Here is a 24,084-nt window from a genome sequence, read left to right as displayed (position 1 = left end):
GCCGCCTCAAATCCCAAGGGCGTCTCTAGGCCGCAAATGTCTCGAAAGCAGGGGCATCGACACCACGTAGTGCAGCTGTACTCAAAGTTTGTCCGTGTGGGAGACTGATGGCCCTCCTTGTCCTTCAAACTTATTGTCTACAAGACAAAGTTCTCCGAGTGCGTGTTTACAAGACGCCGCCGTCCGAATGCACTCTTCACGTGTGCACCGCATCCCTACAGCGTGCACTGTAAGCTGGCCTTCGACACCACACAGGCAGTCGCACCCAACAACAAGGCTGGCGATTGCGTTCCGGACGCGTAGAAGGATAGGTCCCTGCTCCGTATATGCGGCACGGGGTCAAGGTTGCTAAGCCCTTCTTAACCGCGGCAGCGCCTCCACTTAGTCGGTACTCGGGCGCCAGACGCACAATACCGTGTACAGCGGTCCCTTTCAAGGCTGGTCTGTGTGGACTCGTGTGACCGTCGGCGGACTGCCAACACCGTGCGCACAATACCGACTTCCCGGAATCGGCACTCGCCCTCCTGGCGCCTGCCGCGACGCGTCACCCAACACCGCGCGGTCCCTGTGACCCCACATAACACAGAAACGGTTGCCCCGCTGACATGGGGGGGGGAGTGCACCCCCTCTCTATACACACAGCACGTGGCTGATTCGTGACACTTAAGAACACGAACAATCAGAGCGACCTTACACTTCCCTTCCCTTGGAATCCAGTCCGTAACCCTTAATGATCATCGGTTATCTTCCCTCCTCATTACGTGTCCTGCCCATGCCCATTTCTTTTTCTTGATTTCAACTAAGATATCATTAACTCGCGTTTGTTCCCTCACCCAATCTGCTCTTTTCTTATCCCTTAACGTTTCACCCATCATTGTTCTTTCCATAGCTCGTTGCGTCGTCCTCAATTTATGTAGAATCCTTTTAATTAAGGAAAATTAAGGTGGTTTAAGATGGATGAAAGCGGATTAAGGAGGATTAGGGTGGATTAAGGTGCATTAAGGAGGATTAGCATTAAGGTCGATTACGATGGATTAAGATGGATGAAGGAGTATTAAGGTGGATTAATTAAGCTACATTAAGGTGAATTAAGGCGGATTAAGGCGAATTACAGTAGACTTTACAAGGCTTTCGCCTTCGCATCTCATAGGCGATAGCTAAGGACACCTGCAAATCTTCTAAAGGCGATAACTGCGTGCTTGTCAAACATCACGGTAAATAACGGCGATCAAGAGCGAACTACTCTGCTGCTAATGCAATTATGCAGTAACTGGACCCCAGTTTCCTAGAATGTACTTATAACTTGAATTTACGTCAGATATAACGTGCAGGTGACCACGTGCTGTCTTTGCGCAAGCATATCGCGTGTTCGTCGTGCAAAACGTGTCGCCAGTGAAAACGAGGCATGAAGGTGCAAATAGTTCGCTTAGAAAGCAGATAGTTCTAATATACCACGACCTCTTCATTTATTGCAAGACATGGACGATGTTCATGAGGCAAGATATAAAGGATATTTGCCATAGACAAAAAAAAAAATATTCAGAGAGCCAACAAAGTCAGATATCAGCACACAGGAACGACACACTTAAATATAAATCAACGGTGAGCTGTTGCATAGCTGTCGGTGCCATTTAACTAAATTTGGGAGAGTTTGTGCACTTTTCCGATGAAGCACGTGCAAACGAACGAGCGTGAACGCACTCCACTGGGAGCGCGTACGAGAACCCTTTATAGCAGGGTCGAATGCGGAAACTACAACTCTCTCCTCCTGTAGAAGTTGCGAGCACTCCAGGTGTTCTTAGAGCACAGCTTCGGAGAAAAGAAAACAAGCGATACGCACGGTAGTAGAGATCGCTTGTGGCGCGGCTGCCGCGGGGCCATCATCCATCGCACCGGCTGTCATCGACATACTCGTGCATACACACCCGCGGCGCAGCGATAAACAGAAATAGCGATGCCGTGCAACGGGCTCGGGTGCGCTGCTGCTGCTGCCCGTGGATCTACAAATCCAACACGCGACGCGATCGCAGCGTGGGTGCGCGCACAGAGCGGCGTTTCGCTCAGCTAGCAGAGGTGCGCGAGAAGAGTGAAGTTGAGATTCGCTAAATGGAGGGAGCAGGCCCTGGAGCCAAAAGCTGGGGAGGCCCAAAATAGCAGCGGGCTCGCGCTTCGGAGGCGAAAACAGGGAGTCGTGGAACCCTGCGGCGTCCGCGGGCGTGCGAGTGTGTGTGACGAAGGTGCGGGGTTGTGTTCCCCACGTGTCCGCATGCCAGTTTGACTGAAAGCTGTACGTTGAGAACGGGCGGCGGAATCGTTGGACGTTCTGCTGCACGGAAGCGATTGCGAGTCTGGAAGAGTCGTTAAACTTGCGACATCGCGGTGGTCGGTTGCGTTGAAGGATGGACTTTCAGTGACGGCCGCGGGTGCGCGCGCAGTGGTGGCGAAGAAGGCGTGCTGGACGAAACGCGCCCGCCGGGGAGCCGAGAGCGTCAAGTTTGCCCGGTGAAATATTGGGAAACGATGCTACTTCCTGTTTGGTTCCAGTGCAGAGGTGAACGCCTATGCCAACCGCGTGCTTAAACGGCTTTACTCATATCGGTTGTGTTTCGCAGCTTCGTATCGCTTCGCCAAAGTGCACTGAACTATACGTGTAGGGTAACGTTGCGATTTATATGGGTTCTTTTTATTTTTCTTTGCATGACGCGTTTTAACTAGACTTCTCGCATACGCGCCAGCTGTCCCTACGGAGTCGTTGGGCAAACAGGCTCAGCTCAGAGTCAGAAAATGTCGTCATATTGCAACACCGCTGCGGAGACGTTGAAAAATGAAAGGGCGCGGTGACTGGGCTGGACGGCTGAGCGAATATGCCAGCTTTGAGAATCGACAGAGGGAATCGATTGAGTTTGCTCTTCACACTGATATTTTCTGTTGCCTTAACAACTCTGAGACGTATCCTCGATGAGGAACTGGCCTGATTCTGACGTGAAAAAGCAAATGAAGTATGTTGCTGTTAAGTTCATCCGCCTATACCTGGACCTCGGAGTAGCGCTGCAACTGCTTTGCACGCAATTAGAGAAGGTGCAATTTTCCTTCATCCTCGACGCTGGCCTCAAACAGACGCTCTATAGATGCTTCTTACTGTACATGCGTGTCCTTGCTATAGTTGTGCGTGTTGTGCGCGTCTGTATAGTGTGTATTAGGCGGTCATTTTATGGCACCACGAATGTAATTTGGAGCAGTATTCTAGACGTGTGGCCGGGCAGACGTTTCTAGCACCGAATAAGGAATCGATCAGCTTTCGAGGCCCGGCCATCGCAGGGATTGTCTGGATCATCGTCGTATTTGCCGCCATCGTATTCCCTCGGTCAGAAGTTTGCAGTAAAGCCCATTCGGACAGTTCAGAATTTGATCCCCCAGGTCCGTAACACGTGAGCGGTCCTGCCGCCATGGGCGTTGTTGTTCGTAATAGCTCCATAGCCTTCTCTCATGACCTCATCGTTGTTGTCAGTTGTCGCCCTCGGGCCAGGGACACCAAGTTTGGTTGTCACTCACGCATTTATAACGGACGACATCTACATATTTCTGTTTTTGTCTGCATTAATGCTTCATCGGAACGAAGCCAGTGTAATTATTTCGGGATTTGAAAGATGAAGCATGGAGTCAGGTGCCGACTGTGATTTGCACATTCAGAACTCGGCGCTGTTATTACCTCTACTCCCTGTTTCTTTTTCTAAACGAAGCACTTTAGCAGCTGACGAGAGCCAACCGCAAATGCGGCGACAACAAGCGAGCGGGAGCTTTGTACGGCGGCGGCGGGCGGCACACTATATTGCGAAGTATTTAAGCAATCCTCGATAGCAGGGTCAGCAGTCGACGTGTTGTAACTTTTTTTCAAATAGCAACGGGAGGCAGGAGTGGCGGGGGGGGGGGGGGGGGAGGGGGCGGCGCACGTGCCAGACCATGCACGTAGACTGCTTGGCACGTGTCATGTCATTGCAATCAACGCGTGGCCAGCCGGCGTTGAGTCCTCGAGTCCGCGTGCGCACATTCAAATACAACCTACTATAAAGGATGTCAGCTAATGTTAGCCAAGCAGCTCAACGAAAATAAATATATATAAAAAGACACGGTGCAGGATGCAATTTTAAGACTTGCGCAGCGTTCGGTCGTCAGACCTATGACGACCGAGCACCGTAAGTCTCTTGATTGTATCTCGTACCGTGTCTTTTTTAAAATATTTTTTATGTTGTTGTTGAACAGCTAGGCTAACGTTAGCTGGGACACACGGTACATAAAAAGGCACACATTCTTGCTCACTTTTCTTTTTTCAGCAACACACAGGCGCAAGTTAGCAGCAAAATTGTTGTCTTGTCTTGATTGTCCTTTGCCGTGCCTGAAGGTTACGTCGGCAGATGGAAGTGCTCCATGTGTTTTATAAAACAACGTGATATTATTCACCCGTAATGAAAAGTTTATAGCAAAAAGAGCGAAGGGACGTGGTCAAACACGTCTGATTTCTGTTCTCGTCGGGGCCGGCTTTCGCCAAAGTGCAACGCTATTTTTCTGTACCCGACCCACACACTTTGATAGCATCATGAGAACGCTGACCTTGGGTCATTGACCAAAATTGGGTTTGATAACTTTTTTTCCCCCCTGTACTTTGCCCCACTCCAAGCTGCTCATATGACAATCAAGTGCCGTGGAATAGCCGCCTACGCAACGTTTACAATACAGACAGAAGAACTTGCCAATATTTAAACCCAGTACCATAAAAATAAATTAATGAACCTCGCGGAGGTAGAAACGGGCATCTACCCATTTCTTTTTCTCCCTCGCAGCTATAAATGCACTATTCCGGAACTTTTCACGTCGGTGCTCTAATAATTCAGGTGCATGTAATGCCCGACTACAACATGTCGCAGCGCCTGTCGCAGAAATTTCCGTAGCGCCGAAGTCGTAAGAGAGAACCGCATTTATCCCGCATTAGCCAGAGCCCTTAATTCATTCATACATGTTGCGGAACTCGTTGTGAGTCTCATGTTTCCAAGTGCACGGAGTGCCTGCTGGTTCTCGCGTCACATGTGCACTACAAAACTACAAAGAACCATTTACCTAACACACACACACACACACACACACACACACACACACACACACACAATAAATAAATATATAAAGATAACACCATAAAAACAACAAAAAAGACAAAGACGAAGTCATGCACGTGTGAATTCAACAATCTCTAATTAGGCCTTTTTTTTTGCCCGTATTTGTCATTTGGAGCACATTTTAGTAGGTGAAAGGCAACGACACATCGATGCGATCGCGTTGTTGCTGACCGATGGCGCATCTGTCAATTTATTTATTTATTTATTTATTTGTTTATTTATTTATTTATTTTATAAAATACGGCGGACACAAATTCCAAGCAGGGAGGGCGTGACGAAATAAGAATAATGTGGTGTATTGAACAAGACACTGCAGAAATAAGAATAGGCAAACTTGTTACAGGTCATATATGGATCAATTCTTCAGTCACTTGGTCAGGGAACTAAAATCCCCCCCCCCCCCCCTTCAACGCTTCCATTCCATTGTGTGCCTTTCAGCCACATACATCCGACATACACAAGTATATGGGCACGAAACGGGATTCGCTCTCTAAATTTTCGGGCCCCTCATGACGACACTCATAACCGGGGGCCGCTAACGTTTGGCGGCACGATTTCACAGTATGGTGCCTATAAACGTTTAACATATTTGAAAATAACACTTGCTTGTGCAAGTTCTTCTGCGATTGGGCTATGATTGCGAAAAAAATTTTGTATTCTAGAATGGACATGTGTCCAGTGTCTATTGCCCTGTTTATGCTTGCTTTCTCGTGTTTTTTTTTTCTTTCTTTCTCTTTTATCTCTAGCGTTTGGAAGCATGTTATGCGTTATGGAATGCGTACTCTTAAAGGTCAGGGCTGACGGCCAATGCCCTATAGATGACGCTCACCACCCGAACGACGTCTATCTGCTTTCTGTGAGGCATATGACAATACTGCAAGCATCTGTCTCGAACAACAGCGGCGCCTGTGTTTATATTATACGCCACGCGCGCCACCTCTGTACACGAGAAGCCGACTATCGAGAAGACACTACAAATGTTCCTACCCACAAAAATGTTCTTACGCAAAGTCTGCTTTAAGAACAGACACCAGCCAATTGTGATGTTGCGGCAGCCAATGGTAAGCAGCACCACTTAGAGAACGAAAAACTTAATGAATTCGAGCCCATGGGGAGAAGGGCAAAAGAGCGAGCACCACTTGCCTAGTATTCAGAGCTTCTGCTTTCTTCCCGCCATGCCCGGCGCGGTGACAGGGTTCGTTCTCCTTGGAGCTGCTGGTTGGCGAAATTCGCGTAAGCGTTTAGGAATCCAACTGCACACAACGTGGCGGTACCCCGCCTGCCGACAAAACCGTCTGCACACGTTCCGTCCGCGCGCGTGACAATTGAGTGAGATCGGCTGTTAAGCGCATCCGCCGCCGCTGAAGAGGACGCGACAACATCGACGACTCCGCGTCGGTTATCGCCGAAGTGCCGAACGGACAAGATGGGGACGTCGATAAGCCTAGCGTAGCACGCCAGCCTGCTCATCTCGCGGTGGAGCCCAGCTGATAACAGAGCGAGTCAGTCCGGATTCCCGGCGGTGAGCGTGAACGATGACGTTGCTGGTCTTGTGTTTGCAGCGTCTTTCGTCTGGAAGTAAAACGAAGTAAACGAAGCAAACTGAGTGACTAAGGAGCGTAACGATAGTAAGCTCAATAAACAGGTTCGTAAGCATAACGACGTAAACAAAGTGGATTTGTTTAAGAACGACGAATGAACCCGCCGCGATAGCTTAGTGGCTATCGCGCTGTGCGGTCGAGTTCGAGGTCACCGGGGTTTCGATCCCCGGCCGCGGTGCCCGCATTTCGGTGAAGGCGAAATGCGAACATTATCGTGGACTTAGCTTCAAGTGTACGCGTACATGTAGTACATTAAGAAACCCCAGCAGGTCAAAGAATAATCCGGAGTCTCCCATTATGCGGCGTGCTTCTCAAGATTGTGGTTCTGGCTTGTAAAAACCAAATTTAGTTTTTAGAACAATAAGTAACTATACTAATTGCAGAAGAGGAAACTTAAGCTTGGCCGCCGAACAACCAGTAAGTATCATTGTCGACAGTTTCGTACTTCGCCAAAGATAACACATCGAGTGGTTGGGCCACGAGAAAGAAAGAAAGCTGAAGAAAATTTCCGCATGCCAAACGTTGGTCTGTTGATAGTCATCGTACTAAAGCGTGTACCTGAGCATACGCACAGTCCAGTGCAAAAGTTAAAGGACCAGAGGTGCGGCTAAAATATTTTTTCTTCGCAACCTATAGGCACAAAGGCTGAAATCAAGTGGTACTGCCTACGTGCGCCTGTTTGACCAGCGTCATGCATTGATACAATTTCACGTCGGATGACTGCGCTAGAAGAAATTGAATTTTTTTGCCGATGCGGTGGTCTTTAGGCTATTGCACTCGACCGTATATATATATATATATATCGAGTGAGTGCGCCGCATCTTTCGGAATAAAGCTTGGCACTCTCGGAGAACACTGGACCCTTCACACACGGTGTGCCATGGTTAAATATATATGGACACCGAAGAACGCTTCCGAATGTGTCAAGTCCTCTTGCACCCGCAAGATTAGATTTCTACAAAATCTCGGCATGGGCAAGTACGTGCAAAGATCGCTGACGGCTTCACACTACGAGATAGCTGCGAGAAATTATGCAAGGTTGCCGCGCGATTTCAGCTGAAGTCTCGTACTTGCATCATATAAAGCGCAACTGTATCGATGACGAAAGCGCACAGAAGGACCCGGGAACAAAGCACTTGCAGAGAGACGGATAGAATGTCTGCGGTGCTCTTTAAAGAATAATGGAAGCAGTGAACTGTAAACGAAGCACTCGGTGTTTCCTGCCATGCGTATCGGGTATCGCGCGAAGTCGGAAAAACGCGAGCCGCTATGTAGTCACAGGATGCGCGCGAAGGCAGGCAACGGATCCGGACAGAAATTAGAAGCAGCGCTTTAATTTCAAAAATCAGATGTCCATTTATATTTTCTACAGAAATGGAACAGCATTTGCTATATTCTATTCTTATTCGATACGAGAATTTGACAGCTTTTGAAATATTCGTCAAGGCCTAATAAAGCGCGATATCTGCGCGCAACTATCGTCTATATTGTCACGTGGTAGTGACGGGGAAGAAAGAAGCAATACGGTGGAATACAAAACTAGCTTTTATTGGGCGAACCTGTGCCCACAAAAACAGGCTACACTTATAGCACAACGATAGCGGCGAACACGGTCGGCGATCGTCGGAAAAACTGATTAGCGGGTCAAGCGCGTCGGCTTTTATAGATCAGTCGTCGAATGTTCCAGATTAACTGATGGGACCCGCGTGTCTTCCACAAAGTTCTACACCATTCGTGTCACGCGATGAAATCTGATAACACAAGGTTCGGCGACAACAGAGAGCGGATAGCAGCATCGATAACTTTCCAGAATCTTCGGATACATGCAGGCGCGTCCCGCGCTGCGCGATTACAGTTGTTAAGCGGCGAAACGTGGTTGCCCGATAAAGATAAGTACACGTGTCATTACCCCCCTCTTAAAAAGCATCGACCCGATGCTGCTAACAAACGAAAGTAACAAAGAAAAGCACTCGTAGCAAAGAAAACAACAAACTAAGGAAGTTCATTAGCGTCCGTAAAATGGTTTAAGGCGCACCACGTGCACCACTTCAGATCGTGCGCGGCGCCGCTGTGAGTGCGAAATGCCGTCTGGCACGACCTCATAGTCTAGAGCGCCAATACGTCGGACGACCTTGTAGGGTCCGAAATAGCGTCGCAGCAGCTTCTCACTGAGTCCTCGCCGGCGTATCGGGGTCCATACCCAAACACGGTCGCCGGGCTGGTACTCGACGAAGCGTCGTCGGAGGTTGTAGTGTCGGCTGTCGGTACGCTGCTGGGTCTTGATCCGTAGGCGGGCGAGCTGTCGGGCTTCTTCGGCGCGCTGGAGATAGGTAGCGACGTCAAGATTCTCCTCGTCAGTGACGTGCGGCAGCATGGCGTCGAGCGTCGTCGTCGGGTTCCTGCCGTAAACCAACTTGAATGGCGTGATCTGTGTTGTTTCTTGCACCGCCGTGTTGTAGGCGAAGGTGACATACGGCAGGACCGCGTCCCACGTCTTGTGCTCGACGTCGACGTACATTGCTAGCATGTCGGCGAGGGTCTTGTTCAGGCGCTCCGTGAGACCATTCGTCTGCGGATGGTAGGCAGTTGTCCTCCTGTGGCTCGTCTGGCTGTACTGCAGAATGGCTTCGGTGAGCTCTGCTGTAAAAGCCGTTCCTCTGTCGGTGATGAGGACTTCTGGGGCACCATGTCGCAGCAGGATGTTCTCGACGAAAAATTTCGCCACTTCGGCTGCGCTGCCTTTTGGTACAGCTTTGGTTTCAGCAAAGCGGGTGAGATAGTCCGTCGCCACGATGATCCACTTATTCCTGGATGTTGACATCGGAAACGGCCCCAACAAATCCATCCCAATCTGCTGGAATGGTCGACGAGGAGGTTCGATCGGCTGTAGTAATCCTGCTGGTCTTGTCGGTGGTGTCTTGCGTCGTTGACAGTCTCTGCATGTCTTGACGTAACGGGCGACGTCGGCGGTCAGACGCGGCCAGTAATACTTTTCCTGTATCCTCGACAGCGTCCGGGAGAATCCGAGGTGCCCAGCGGTTGGATCGTCGTGTAGGGCGTGCAGTATTTCTGGACGGAGCGCTGACGGCACCACAAGAAGGTAGCTGGCGTGGACTGGTGAGAAGTTCTTCTTCACGAGCAGGTTGTTTCGTAGCGTGAACGAAGACAACACGCGCTTAAATGCCCTAGGGACAACGTCGGTGTTCCCTTTCAAATACTCGACGAGGCCTTTTAGCTCCGGGTCTGCTCGTTGCTGTTTAGTGAAGTCTTCCGCGCTTATTATCCCAAGGAAGGCGTCGTCGTCCACGTCGTCTTGCGGCGGGGGATCGATTGGGGCGCGTGATAAGCAGTCGGCGTCGGAGTGTTTTCTTCCGGACTTGTATATTACCGTTACGTCATATTCTTGTAGTCTGAGGCTCCACCGCGCCAGCCGTCCTGAAGGGTCCTTTAAGTTAGCTAGCCAACACAACGCGTGGTGGTCGCTGACGACTTTGAATGGCCTGCCATAGAGGTAAGGGCGGAATTTAGCTGTAGCCCAAATGATGGCGAGGCATTCCTTTTCAGTTGTCGAATAATTGCTTTCCGCTTTTGACAGCGACCGGCTAGCATACGATATCACCCGTTCAAGTCCTTCTTTCCTCTGGACTAGGACGGCACCGAGGCCTAGGCTACTGGCGTCAGTGTGGATTTCAGTATCGGCGTCCTCGTCGAAGTGTGCAAGTACCGGCGGCGACTGCATGCGTCGTTTGAGTTCTTCGAATGCGTCGGCCTGCGGCGTTTCCCAATTGAACTCGACATCAGATTTCGTTAGATGTGTTAGCGGCTCCGCGATGCGCGAAAAGTCCTTGACAAAGCGCCTATAGTAGGCACACATGCCAAGGAATCTGCGCACTGCCTTCTTGTCGATTGGTTGCGGGAACTTTGCGATGGCAGCTGTCTTCTGCGGGTCGGGGCGCACTCCAGATTTGCTGATGACATGGCCTAGGAATAGAAGCTCATCGTAAGCGAAGCGACACTTTTCCGGCTTCAGGGTGAGCCCTGATGACTTGATGGCCTCTAATACTGTCGCAAGCCGCTTAAGGTGATCGTCGAAATTTCCGGCGAAGACGACGACGTCATCCAAGTAAACAAGACAGGTCTGCCACTTCAATCCTGCTAAAACCGTGTCCATCACGCGCTGGAATGTTGCAGGCGCCGAGCACAGTCCAAATGGCATAACCTTGAATTCATAGAGGCCGTCTGGCGTGATGAAGGCGGTCTTTTCGCGATCCCTTTCGTCGACTTCTATTTGCCAGTAGCCAGACTTGAGGTCCATCGATGAGAAGTATTTAGCATTGCAGAGCCGATCTAATGCGTCGTCTATTCGTGGGAGGGGGTATACGTCTTTCTTCGTGATTTTGTTCAGTCGACGATAATCGACGCAGAAACGTAGGGTTCCGTCCTTTTTCTTCACTAAAACAACTGGAGACGCCCACGGGCTTTTCGACGGCTGGATGATGTCGTCGCGCAGCATTTCGTCGACTTGTTGTCTTATAGCTTCGCGTTCTCGCGTCGAAACTCGGTAAGGGCTCTGGCGTAGTGGTCGAGCGCTCTCTTCGGTGATTATGCGATGCTTTGCGACTGGTGTTTGTCGAATCTTTGATGACGTCGAAAAGCAGTCTTTGTATCGTCGAAGCAGACTTCTGAGCTGTTGCTGCTTAATCACGGGGAGACTTGGATTTATGTTGAAGTCTGGCTCGGGAACTGCGGTCGTCGGGGTAGATGCAACAGAATCCGAGAGGACAAAGGCATCGCTGGTTTCCTGTATTTCCTCGATGAATGCGATCGTCGTGCCCTTGTTGATGTGCTTGAACTCCTGGCTGAAGTTCGTCAGCAACACTCTCGTGTTTCCTCCATGCAGTCGAGCGATCCCTCTTGCGACGCAAATTTCACGGTCGAGCAGTAGACGTTGGTCGCCTTCGATGACGCCTTCTACGTCAGCGGGTGTTTCGGTGCCGACCGAAATAACAATGCTGGAGCGAGGCGGGATGCTCACTTGATCTTCGAGCACACTCAAGGCGTGGCGACTACGAGGGCTCTCCGGAGGTATCGCTTGATCTTCCGACAGCGTTATTGACTGCGACTTCAGGTCGATGATTGCGCCGTGTTGGTTCAGGAAGTCCATGCCGAGAATGACGTCTCGTGAACACTGTTGCAGGATAACGAAGGTGGCAGGGTAAGTCCGGTCATGAATGGTAATTCTTGCCGTGCAGACTCCAGTCGGCGTAATGAGGTGTCCTCCAGCGGTCCGAATTTGGGGGCCCTCCCATACAGTCTTAACCTTCTTCAACTGGGCGGCGATGTGTCCACTCATTACGGAGTAATCGGCCCCTGTGTCGACTAAGGCAGTGACTGCGTGGCCGTCGAGAAGCACGTCAAGGTCGGTGGTTCTTTGTCTGGCGTTGCAGTTAGGTCGTGGCGTCGGATCACGGCTGCGTCGTGTTGAACTGAAGCTGGAACGTCGCTTCGTCAAGTCGTCTTTCGTCGGTGTAGTCTTCGCTTCCTGACTTCGTCGGGACGGCGGCGTGTCGTCATTAGGTCGTCGAGATGGTTTCTTCGTCGTCTTCGTCGGCGGCGGAGGATCTTCGTCAGTTCGACGAACAGCAACCGCACCTCCATCGGTTGCTGCTTTTAGTTTTCCGGATATGGGCTCGCAGAGCGGCCCCGGGCTGGGCCGGTGTATGGTCGGTGCTGCGGCGACAGGTAGCGGCCTGGTGACGGCGAACGGGACGGTCGTCGAGGGCTCCACTGAGTAGCGGCGAGGTAGTCGGCGATGTCACGAGGGCGTTCACCTTCCCTCGGGCGCTGTGCGTTCACGGCGAAGCCTCGCAATCCCAGGTCGCGGTATGGGCATCGGCGGTACACGTGGCCGGCTTCGCCGCAGTGGTAGCAGAGCGGGCGGTGGTCGGGGGCGCGCCAAATGTCCGTCTTCCTCGCGTAAGTGCGCTGGGCGACGGGTGGGCGTGCTGGCGGCGGCGGCGGTGGACGACGGAATTGTGGCGTTACAGGGCCCTGGCGTTGTCGCGGAGGGGCTTGACGGCGTGCGATGGCGGCGTAAGTCATCGCTTCTGGCTGGGGCTGCGGTAATTGTGGTTGCACCTCAGGAACTCCTAGCGATCTGTGCACCTCTTCTTTCACGATGTCGGCGATCGAGGCTACTTGAGGCTGCGACGATGGCAAGACCTTGCGCAGTTCTTCGCGCACGATGGCCCTGATGGTCTCGCATAAATCGTCCGTGGCCAGTGATTGAATTCCGGAGTAGCTTGTTGGCTTGGTGCGTCGGTCAAATTGTCGGTTCCGCAATTCCAGTGTCTTCTCGATGCTCGTCGCCTCACGAAGAAACTCGTCGACGGTCTTCGGTGGGCTTCTTACCATACCGGCGAAAAGTTCCTCCTTTACACCACGCATCAGTAGACGTACTTTCTTCTCCTCGGACATTTCTGGGTCGGCGTGGCGGAACAGACGGCTCATTTCCTCAGTGAAAATCGTGATCGTCTCATTCGGCAGCTGTGCTCTTGTCTCCAGTAGAGCTTGGGCTCGCTCTTTTCGCACGACGCTTTGAAATGTTTGCAGGAAGCCGCTTCGGAAGAGGTCCCACGTCGTCAAGGTGGCTTCTCGATTCTCGAACCACGTCTTGGCGGCGTCCTCTAATGCGAAATAGACATGTCGTAGCTTGTCGTCGCTTGCCCAGTTGTTAAACGCAGCGACCCTCTCATACGTTTCCAGCCAGGTTTCCGGGTCCTCAAATGTGGAACCGCGGAACGTTGGTGGTTCCCTGGGGTGCTGCAGCACGATGGGGGACGCCGGGGCTGCCATTGCGGTTGCCTTGGCCACAATCTTCTTGGTCTTCTCAGGTAGAAGTCCGTGCTCCGGAGGCAGCTGTTGAAGACGGCGGCTTGCTCGGTGGTCCGGGACTACGTTGGTGTTCTGTTTGTGGTCTGGGCTGGGATCACGGCTTGTCGGGGGCGTCCTGTACATGGACGAAAAGCACCTCCACCAGATGTCACGTGGTAGTGACGGGGAAGAAAGAAGCAATACGGTGGAATACAAAACTAGCTTTTATTGGGCGAACCTGTGCCCACAAAAACAGGCTACACTTATAGCACAACGATAGCGGCGAACACGGTCGGCGATCGTCGGAAAAACTGATTAGCGGGTCAAGCGCGTCGGCTTTTATAGATCAGTCGTCGAATGTTCCAGATTAACTGATGGGACCCGCGTGTCTTCCACAAAGTTCTACACCATTCGTGTCACGCGATGAAATCTGATAACACAAGGTTCGGCGACAACAGAGAGCGGATAGCAGCATCGATAACTTTCCAGAATCTTCGGATACATGCAGGCGCGTCCCGCGCTGCGCGATTACAGTTGTTAAGCGGCGAAACGTGGTTGCCCGATAAAGATAAGTACACGTGTCAATATACACTTGGAGGAGAATGATTTATCCGAGGGACTACTGGTATAATGAGAAGAAAGGGGGATAACCGAGGGGCCCAATATTTATTAGTCATATCATACCATTATATTATATATTATATTATATATATTATAGTCATCATATCGATTGGTAGAGCATCGCACGCGTAATACGAAGGTTATGGGATCGTTTCCCACCTGCGGCAAGTTGTTTTTCATTCACTTTAATTTCCATTAATTTATCGTTTCTTTATTTCACTTATTAAGCGCGAGTAATTTCCCCTATGTTATCCTTGGTGTCAGTGTTTGTTGGCTTCTTATGACACTGGTGTAATGGCCTCTTCAAATATGATGCTGTCAGATTAACCTAAAATACTCGGCCATTCTTGCAACGTACTTTTTATTTATTTATTCTGATACAAGTACAGGACGCATCGTTACCACATAGCGGGACCTATTACTGAGAAAGCACGCCGCGCAGAAAGCTATAAGGAATAACTTCCCGTCATGCATTAAAGGGTGAATCGTTCCTAGGTTCTTCGATAATGTGTTATCTCGAATAGCGAGGTAGTGTTGTCTTTCCTAATACGGAAATATATTCCTTTATTCACTAATATCATGTACTCCATTCCGATCTATTACGGGGTTCCTGTTCTGAATGATACCGACAGTCATTGTAAGCCTTTCTGTATAATAAATATCCACATGAATCCACCAACATTATTATTTATTATTTTTTTTTGCGTAGCTCTTACACTTAACTTATGCTAGCAAACAATGCGGCCATATTCGGTTTGATACAAGCTTGTGCCGTTGCTTTGGCTTCTTTAAGAACAGGATTAGATGCATACTGAGCACAAATAAGCTTTGCTGACCGTCTTATGCCCTTTCACACTGCTTCCCGAGGCAAAAAAAAAAAAGAAAGGCATTCGATTCGACATTTGAAGAAATATTCTTTTTTCGAGCGCTAATGTAAATTTTTTTTTATTTCTCTGTAAAAGAAACACTGCTCACTTTTCCAAATTTCTGTCCCGCCTCACTATACATGTATTGTAATACAGCAGAATAGTTTCAGCGGCTTCAAGTGGAGCGGACGCACCGCAAGCGATTTTCGCTATGCTTGTTGTTGCGAAGTTTCGGATGTCAATTCTGCGTGGTTTCTGCGAGCAAATAACATCCATTTTGACTTACCGGAAAACGAAGCGCGCGCGCGCACGCACGCACGCACGCACGCACGCACGCACACACGCACACACGCACACGCACGCACACAAACACACACACGCACACACACACACACACACACACACACACACGCACACACAGTTTGTATACACAAGAGAAACACACGGCGGCAGGTGAAAAAGCGGCATGTATTTATAGAAACAAACTGTTATTCTGAAGGTCACGATGCTGGCAGTACTCTTATCAAGCTGTTCTGTGTCTTATGGTTCGTTTAACTTTTTTTACGCCTCCTGGCACGCGATCGCTCTGGCTTCCCAACTCTGAGCAGGAAAGTTGCTTTTGGCAACATTCCACGGTCACGCTCTACGGACTGCTGAATCGCCCTCGTGAGGGAGTCTACTGAGTTGCAGAAAATGCCTGTAACACGTTGCTGTCACTCAATAATATAGGGTGTCCCAGATAAGGTTAACCAAGCTCTTCAACCAAAAAGAAATTTAAGAACGCGGTACAACATAGGATTTTAAGACCTACGGGGTTCGGTCGTCAGACTTCTTACGACCAAACGCCGTATATGTCTCATAATTGTATCTTGTACCGGGTTTTTGTAACCTTTCTTTGAACAGCTTGGCTAACGTTAGCTGGGGCACACGGTATAGTTTACCGAGCGCCATCTAACTGGTTACCAATATCAAGATTACCGGTACTAGTTACTGATAACCGCCACAGAGGGCGCAGTGGTCACAACGTCTGCTGCTGAGCATGACGCGTATTGGGTGCTTCTTTCACGACTTCTCACTGTCAGGTCTACTTTGCTTCTTTTTATGTACTGCTGTAAAGTGTGACCTGTCTGTGTTTAATTTCCGACCGCACGATCGATGGGAGAAGAGTGCAAAAATGAATGTGTGTAACGAATATATTGCTGCGTCTTATATAACCCCACGTGATCAGAATAGACGTCTCGCACGTGTGCCGTTGTACGACTCTTCTAATGAGGGATGCCGTAATTTGAAACTACAGCGTCCAAGTACCAGTAAGTGTAAGTCAAAGCTCAATTATAAGGTCGATTTTTGAACTTTAAACGTTGTCGGTCGTCATTATCAAGATTTAATGTTCGATCGATTGATTTATTATTTTCCTCCACAAAAAGAAGCAAAAAAAGAAAGAAAGTCACGGTGCTAACCACGAAGGGCAACGTGGAACTTACGAACACTTCTGGTGTAGTGACATCGCATAAAGTGAACGAAGACGGGAAAAAGTAGACACGGACACAAGCCCCAGAAAAGGACATAAGTGTCTACTTTTCCCGTCATCATTTACTTTTCGTGGCACTATTAGACAAAGAAAGAAAAGAAGGAAAGGCACCCATAGCAACTAACACAACTTTGATTATACTTTCCTAACATGTGTTAAATTTTCATTATTTCGAACTTTTTCTTTCTCGGCTTACATATAGCTTAGACTTAGACACTCAGTGTGAGATTACGAGACAGTGATGTCGAGCCAGGTGCGGGGTACGCGGTTTTTTTAATGACCACGAATACGTCACTGCATTTATCCTGCACTGTAAACGTAGGTATATACCAATGCACATGCCTGAAACGTGATGGGTGAAGGTGATGGCTTTTGCCGAGTAAGCCATCTGTAGCTCAACTGAGCTATGCAAATTATGCTAGGCCCCAGTTCTAGATGCATCTTGGCTACGTCTCAGCCACAATTTTCTTTTTTTGAAAAAGTACGCTACAAGATAGCGCTACTCATTACCTGTTTCGAGAAAGCAGCGTTGGGTCAAGCGACAGCACCTCCTTTATTGTTTCATTTCATCTGAACTACGGCCAAGAATGGGCATTTAGTCGTCAATTAATGGGGTGCTTCTTGGAGTTCGTGCATCTTTGCTTGTGCTTTTAAGCTTACAAAAGAAAGCCTATCGGCATCTCCCACGCATGAACTGCGGGTTTGATGATCGAGCGAGCTGACAAAAGAAACCACGACAATGGAAGACAGGCGGCAAGCACGCGCTTGGCCGTTCGTTCTGCCAGTTCACCCCGCACAACTCCCGAGCAAAATATCGATCTGACACTTACGAGCGCTTCAAATTCCGGTCTGTATAATCTGCGCTTTCTCGCCAACGACCTGGACGCAGGGTGCTTCGGGGGCTGCTCTTTGATTGACAGTTGATACAGACCACGCCGCCGCAGAGCGAAGACCGTCGTGGAACTCCCCTTAACAGCTTCGCCGAGAAACACCCACTCGGGAGAGTTTTACGCATAGGCAAGAGACTCACGCGAATGGTGAATTAGTAGCCTCGTGCCGGCACTAAGCGTGGCGTTCGCCGATATGTTTTGCTCCGCGCGCAGACACGGAAGGTCGCTGGCCCGTTGTTGTACGTACACACGCGCGTGCAAACCGAACACCTGTCGTGCTCGCGGGCCGCAGGTCTCTCTTCCGCTTTCCGCTCGCTCCGCCGTGCACCGAGGCCATGGGAACACGTCAGCGCGCGCACGCGACAGCAAGATGATGGACAGCGACTCCGTCCCTTTAAGTAAGCGGCACAGTCGCTACTGCATGGTATACAGGGGGTCCTACGTAACTTGAGCGAAGAACTTAAAAATGAAAGGCGCGTCGGAAGCGAATTGAACCGAACGCATACCATGCGCAATAACCTATGGTAACTCACACAAATTTTCGTTTTCCCCGTAACTCACTCATTCATTAAATTTAATTACACATTGTTTTTAAATATTGACTGATGACCCCAAATATGATACGCAGACTTGTAGAGCACCTTCAGAAACCACCGATCGAGTTGTTTCCATTACGATACGTCTCACGTAGTCCTTATTTCAGGGTTGCAAAGACAGCTCGCGAAATATGAAGAAAGCCACGTGACGGAGCGCCTGCGCAGTGGTATGGTGCTGCTCTCAAGCGTGCGTCGGGTGAACAAGGTCGGCTCCCGTCGGATGACGGAAAAATGTATGTTGCTGGCCGAGCGCTGCCGACGAGATAAAGAACGCCCTGCCGCTTCCTCGTCGCGCAGGCAGTTGGAGCTGGCACACTAATATGCAAAATATAGACCTTCATGATTTACAACGCCAAGTAGCAGTACCAGTCTACGAATAGTTTGGTTTAGTATTATGCGTATAGCCAACCCGTAGGACGTATTTTGATCCAGGATGGTTCGGAGCACTACTCGATGGGATCGAGGAGGACATAAGGTGAAGCTCAATATGGAATCTTTGTTTTTTAATGCGTCAAGGTCGTTTCGCAAAATTATGATGGCTAAACAAAATGAGATTGTCTAAGCAAAAAAGTGGTAGTAAACAAAGTTCGGTAGGAAGCGAGGTGAACCGATACCATTAATGTGGTAACTGATTTTGACAGCAGTGAGTACTGCGCAGTGCAACTTCCGCGTTTTCTTTATTTAAAGACCGACTATGGGTCTTAATGCACCAAAGCAACACAGTAACTTGATAGACGTAGTGAAACACTCAATATTAATTTCGACCGCCCGGAGTTATTTAGAGTGCACCCATTACTAGATATACGGGCGTCTTGCATTCCGCTGCCACTGAAATGCGGGCGCAGCTGCAGGGAATCCGACCCGCAACCACTTGCTCACTAGCAGAACTCGTATAGCTACTGAGTCATCACGGCGAGTATTCTTTAAGTTTACGTACTCAAATTCACACGGGATACAATATACTTGCGACGTCATTCTGCCCGTATGCCTTCAAAAGACCGAAGGTGTAATCACTCTGTATAAGCAATAAAGCTTCGGAACATAAAATACCGGCAGTGGTCGGGAGTTAAACATCGTGATCCACGATTATCAGCACATGATGATGATGATAATGATGATGAACCAATTTTCTGGCTCGATCCACTAAAGATGATAGGCCAAGAATAGGGCGGTAGGAGGTAGCTTAAGATAATTCTTATTTTAGAAGAGGAGAAATTCAAATTAAAAGTAAAAACAAAAGGATATACTGGAATAACTAGACTAGTATTCCACCTGCAGCCTCTTCCTTCTCTTCTTCTTCCTTCACCTACATCCTCTTTTTCCTCCTCCTAGCGGCGTGTTTATAAACGTCCAAGTAATTATGTAGAAAGCTCTATGGTCACATGTACTTAATTGGAACTGCACGTTTCACCAGGTGCAAGACGTCCAAACTACCATCTCAAGGAATGTAAGCAGACGCTCGCCGTTAAATATGTACAAGTAACGTAAGCAGATACTCGGCCAATAAATATGTACTTATCCAGTACAGTCTTATACAAGTAGAACACTCCGGACTCCTTCGGCAGGACGGCCTTGGCTGCTATGCCACATCTAGCTTTGGGTACGCGACAACACATGTACCACCGAAACACTTGTTCAATTCATGCACAGCATAGGCCTTAGAGCATAGCATGCCGAGACTGAGGAGGTCAAGACCAACTCGGAAGAAGGGGCCAGATGGGACGTCAAGGGGCTGAAGGAGGCCAGCAGGGAGCATAGGTGGTTTATTACACTGTTGGCACGGTTCACATGCAGCAACGTAGCTACAAACTTTGACCCGGTAAAGACCGGGTCAAAGGCAGCGACGCCGAACGTGGTCGTAGGTCCGGGAAACTCCAAGGTGACCGACCATGCGGTCATGGCGCACGTCATGGAGCTGGCTGAGAACGCTCAAGTGCAGATGCATAGGAACGACAAGCAGCAGTTCGCGTCCGTCCGGGTGGAGGTTGTGGCGATATTGTGCCATCTACAAGCACGAATAGGCGAAGGGGCGGATCGGGTGCTGCGAAATCCAGCTTCTGAATAAGCTCACGTAATATTGGATCACGGCGCTGTTCATCACGGATGTGGCATCAAGCGGAGAGCGAGAGTACACATGCAGGCGCGTAATCGGAGGCTTCAGGCAGATCCACGGGATTGCGGAACAAATAGCGTTCCGGTGCAATCGGCCAGACTTATAAGAAACGGAGTAGGCGTATTCTTGGAGCCCGCAGTACCCAGCGACCAAGATGCCCAGCGGGATCATTAAGGGACAACAACCTGCAAAGTGCGTGGTGATCGGTAATGACGGTGAAATGCTGGCCATGTAAGTAGGGGCGGAGTTTGCCTACCGCCCAAACGAGAGCAACACACTCCCGTTCCGTGATGGAGTCGTTCTGTTCAGTTGAGGAAACGAGACGGCTGGCATAGGCGATAACACGGGCATGCCCATTCCGATGCTGGACCGAAACAGTACCGATTCCGTAGTCGCTGGCACTGGCGCGGAATTCTGTTGAAGCGGAGATGTCGAAATGAGCCAGGACAGGCGGTGCAGTAAGCGACGTGATGATGGTAGAGAAAGCCGCAGCCTGTGCAGCACTCCAAAAAGACAAAGACGCCTTTCTTCAGTAAGTTTGTGAGAGCGCGTGCGATTTCCAAGAAAATGTTGACAAAACGACGGAAGTAAGAGCACAGACCCAGAAAGCTACGAACTTCCTTTGTGCGAGTCGGAACGGGGAACTCCTGCACGGCTCGAACTTCCTCAGGGTCGGGGCGAACACCGGTTGAGTCGACGAGATGACCGAGCATTGTAAGTTGCTGACCTCCGAAGTGGCACTTGAATGAATTAAGCTGCATGCCGGCTTTGCGAAACACACTGTTAACTAATTTGCCCCTTAAAAGGGCATAATGGCGTAAGTTAGTCTGTAACTCACACCTTTACACACAAAAAGAGTGCAAGGGTGTGAGCTATACACCGGTTCACACCCTTATGAAGACTTAAGGATTGAAGTTAGCTTACGGGGCACAGAAAGGATGGAGGAAAGTCGGTCGAGATGCGTTTCAAATGTCGGTGAAAATTCATCGACGTCATCACGATAGCACAGGCAAGTGGACCATTTAAAACAGTGTAAGAAGGTGTCCATCATGCGTTCGAAAGCGGCAGGGGCGTTGCATAAGCCGAAGGACACGGCTTTAAACTCATAAAGGCCCTCAGAGGTAATAAAAGTGATCGTCTCACAGTCCATGTTATCAACGGCGATCTGCCAGTACCCTGACCAAAGGTCGATTGAAGAAAAATACTTGGCGCCATGAAGGCAATCCTGGGCGTCGTCGATGCGTGAGAGCGGGTACACATCCTTTTTGGTGATATCTTTAAGTTGCCGGTAGTCCACGCGAAATCTCCGGCTGTCATTTTTCTTTTGATCAAGAACCACAGGAGATGCCTAAGGGATGCAGGATGGCTCGATTATATTTTTGGCGGGCGTCTTGTTGACTTTAGCATCTTCGAAGCGTCGGCATTCAGTAACAATCTTGTTGACTGTCGAAGAGTCTTTAAACACGATCAGGTTAAACTCATCATCCGTACGTGCGCGACCTTATCGACTTCTGTCATCTTGGCGTCAACTCATGGGAAAAGGCCTGAACATCCTGAATGTACGTCAGGTACATTCAGGGTGTTCTGGTACTCTGTAGAAAGTCTGCATGCGCGAGGAAAGTTTTTTCTTGGCGCCACGCTGGCAGCCTGTAGGTTGGCCAAACAACTTGAAGAAGTTTCGTCTTACAAACGCTCCCAGGCTTGTGAGCGATCTTCTTCGCTGTATCGAACCAGGCCTTCGCAGTTCCTTTTAGGTAAAATATGACGTTCGCCAGCGTCAAGGTCAGCTCCCAAATGTAATGTGCGCCTACGCACTCACAGAGTCGAATCCAGTCTTCACCATCAGCGCCGGAAGATGTCCCAGGATCAAGGGGTGGAACCAGGATGATGGCTGGCATGGCTGCCGCCGCTGACGCAGTTTCACCGCCGGTAGGCATGCCTAGAGTGGCGACTTGGCGACCACTGCGGGGCTCCGTCTTGCGTCAGACGCCCAGCACCTCCACAAAGACGTCACGTGTAGGCAGACAGACTAGGAAAACGCATTTACCATATATTTGCAAGGCGATCAAGCGCTGAACCACGTGGTCGAGAGCGCGCGCCAGATCAAAAGCGTCTTATTCATCGACGCTCCTCTAGAAGAATAGTGCCGCAAGAATATAAGGCACCCAAAAGACATTGTGTCTTATGGCATGCCTTCACCGAAATAAAAAGAAAGATACTATGACCAACCAACCCAACAACCTGATTTTTCTTGCCTCCCCTTTCGGTTTACCACTGGTTCGATCGCACTCAGATATCGCACGAAGGTCTTATGTCATAGTCTGCCTTCTAAAATAAAGCAGTATTTGATAGGTCTGCCAGGAAAAAAAAGAGAAGCCACTGCAGTTCGCGCACACGAAAATGAGTGAAAAGTGTTCCTACAGATGGACAGGCTGATAACTTATACCTCCTGGCGCTGAAACCGATAGCTTCGTTTGGTGGCAACACGGTGTCTCAGTGCGTGCGTGCGTGCGTGCGTGCGTGCGTGCGCGTGTGCGTGTGCGTGTGTGTGCGTGTGTGCGTGTGTGCGTGTGCGTGTGTGTGTGTGCGTGTGTGCGTGTGTGCGTGTGTGCGTGTGCGCGCGCGCGCGCGCGCGTGTGTGTGTGTGTGTGTGTGTGTGTGTGTGTGTGTGTGTGTGTGTGTGTGTGTGTGTGTGTGTGTGTGTGTGTGTGTGTGTGTGTGTGTGTGTGTGTGTGTGTGTGTGTGTGTGTGTGTGTGTGTGTTTTGTGTGTGTGTGTGTGTGTGTACGACAATTGTGAAATTGAAATTGTGAAAATTTTCAACAATCTTGTGAAAATGTGCTCCCCCTTCTGGCACAAATTTCCTCCGAACACCTCCGAAAGGAGGGGCAGTTTCTTACACGTGACACCGCTAGTATATCCTGATGGTGCACTCGGTCGCAGCGCAGCTCTCCAAACCTATAGGCTCCAAGTTTTATTCGGGCTTTAGTTCATTCACTTGTCTGTAATGATGCCGTTGGCGTAGTAATGTGTTCTGTGTTTTGTGCTATAAGACAGCGAGATGAAAGAGCTAAGAATACACAATTGACTACTCCAAGTCCCAGCACCTTTATTTCTAGTACTTCTGCACCCCTGGCCGTCAACTATGATAACCGTAAAGCAAACAGAACCGCAGAAGCAAGCTTCTGCTTACACACTGTGTTCTTGCAGAGAAGCCAGCTTGGACAAGCGTGAAGAAGCAGGTTAAATGACTTTTACCTCAGACCGACTTCACTGCCTTTGCTCAAATAAGCTGTCCTTTGCTTTTCCCTTCTCTCTCACTGACACGATACTGACGCAATGTTAAAGACGTCGCATCACGCCTCTTCCGCTAACTCACCAATCCGCCATATTGCACAATTTTTCGCATTCTCGCATATCCCCACGGGCGTTGCCAGCGTTAGGTAGCTGCGGCGGTTAGCCTGCTTGCAATGACAATGCGACCGGAATACCGCCGACATGTTTCCTACCGCCACGACGTAACAAAACCCAACGTAATGGGAGCAGTGTTATAGTCAAAGAAGTACCGACAAGAAATTTATCGCTTCTCATTATTTAACGTTAAATGAAGGTTTAAGCCTTCTAAACCATCTCAAAACAGTGGCAAGCGGCAGAACGCTATAAACAATTTTATATCACACTTGTTTCTACAACCCAGTTTCGGTTTCTCGTGCCCAGGAGGTGGATGCGTCATGACGTCATTATGCACTGGCTCCCCCCTTCCGTGATCACTGCGACTGCTACATGGGAACGCAGCCGGACGAGTGGCGCTCTTTGCAACATTTCT

General features: G+C 49.6%; 1 protein-coding gene across 2 annotated transcripts in view; it reads right to left on the bottom strand.

The window, feature by feature from the left end:
- Nucleotides 1-24,084, bottom strand: part of LOC126536190 (proton-coupled zinc antiporter SLC30A1-like) — a 66,700-nt gene that overhangs the window by 32,471 nt on the left and 10,145 nt on the right. The window contains exon 2 of one of the 2 annotated variants that reach the window (XM_055073854.2): nt 6,312-6,740. The exons of the other annotated variant lie outside the window; for it this stretch is intronic. The gene's annotated coding sequence lies outside the window, so the exon portion shown is untranslated. The remainder of the gene's footprint in view (nt 1-6,311; nt 6,741-24,084) is intronic. 2 annotated transcript variants of the gene reach the window in all.

This window comes from Dermacentor andersoni, chromosome 4, assembly GCF_023375885.2.
Source record: "Dermacentor andersoni chromosome 4, qqDerAnde1_hic_scaffold, whole genome shotgun sequence".
NCBI classification, from domain to species: domain Eukaryota; kingdom Metazoa; phylum Arthropoda; class Arachnida; order Ixodida; family Ixodidae; genus Dermacentor; species Dermacentor andersoni.
This window is presented reverse-complemented; position numbering and strand designations above follow the sequence as displayed.